The sequence below is a fragment of the Mangifera indica genome, chromosome 10 (genome assembly GCF_011075055.1).
Source record: "Mangifera indica cultivar Alphonso chromosome 10, CATAS_Mindica_2.1, whole genome shotgun sequence".
Lineage (NCBI taxonomy): Eukaryota > Viridiplantae > Streptophyta > Magnoliopsida > Sapindales > Anacardiaceae > Mangifera > Mangifera indica.
This window is the reverse complement of record NC_058146.1, coordinates 14,696,913-14,698,323: the sequence shown is the minus strand read 5'-3', so window position 1 is coordinate 14,698,323 and position 1,411 is coordinate 14,696,913.

The window sequence follows — 1,411 nt, the reverse complement described above, 5'->3', positions numbered from 1 at the left end:
TATTCTATATTTTAGGACAAAGTTAAAGACCCTACAAGTAAAAACAAAGAATTTGTTTTTCTCTTTGCATATAATATGCATTCAAATGAATAATTTTTTGTAGTGCCTTTATTTTAATAACTTGAATTGAAATATGAGTGATAATAGGGAATCAATTAAAGTATAGAATATGGGTGAAGGAAAGAATTTTCTTTCCCAAAGTTTTGAGATATGAATCAATGAAAGGATATATACTTTAATTAAACTCATTGTTTACTTTGTTATAAACAATAAAGCTGAAGAATATTTTGTTAGAAAATTTCTTTTGTGTGTTAATATTAATAATAATAATAATTTGATTTGATAAATTCAGATAATTGAATAATCAAATTAAAGTTTACATATAAGTTTCCTGTGATCATTCAAAATTGTCCAATACAGTTCACAATTTATGATAAAGTGGACAACATTAGTGTAAATTTTGATATTTATTGGACCTTTGAGATGTGTTTAATAACTTATTGTACATTAGCTTCGTCCCTCTTGAAAACCTAACATAATATTTCAAAAAATACAATTGTTTTATCCATTGAAAACCATATTTCATAAGTTTATGAAGACAGAAAACATGACCCTAAAACCCTAAAATAATTTAATTCAGTGTTTTATAACCAATGAAATGATTGTGGGATTAAATTGAATTTATTTTGTTCATGCAAATTTATTTTACATATTTACCTAATAAATTAGGTAACACCACTTTTAAAACTCAAAGCCTTACTTACTTGCATCTAGGACAAAGAATATACAAAACAATCAAAAGAAACAAGGCAACGAAAATGCTTCTTAGAAGGCAATTGGTTCAAGGTTATCAAATATTCCTTCAGCAATATATTTTGTATTATTGACATTACTTTATTTGATTTGCCATAAAATAAATGATATAGGTAATATTTTATTATTAACGGTGATGTGACAACAGATAATATATAGTATAATCTGATTATCACCCTTATCTTAGCTATTAAAAGATTAGCAAAATAATTTTGAGTTTGTTACAATTCTATTTTTATTATTATTTCAGTACAAAAAGAACTTTATTTTTAATTAATATAACAAATCATATAAAGAATATTTTAGAATATCAAACACAATAATAATATATACCCAATAATATTTTAGATAATCTATTTTTGAGATAATTTTTTATTTTTTGTAATAAGAGATTACTCAAACCAAAGGGACCTATAGGGGAAAATGAAAATAAAAAATTGATGGATATATACCATACATTCATTCAAGACAAAGAATATATACTAGTCTTCACCATTTGTTCATAATTCATGTAATCCCCACGCAAGTTAAGGAATCTTACTATATATATAATGCCATGAACTTAGATGATTATTTCATACAACAATTCAATCTCACC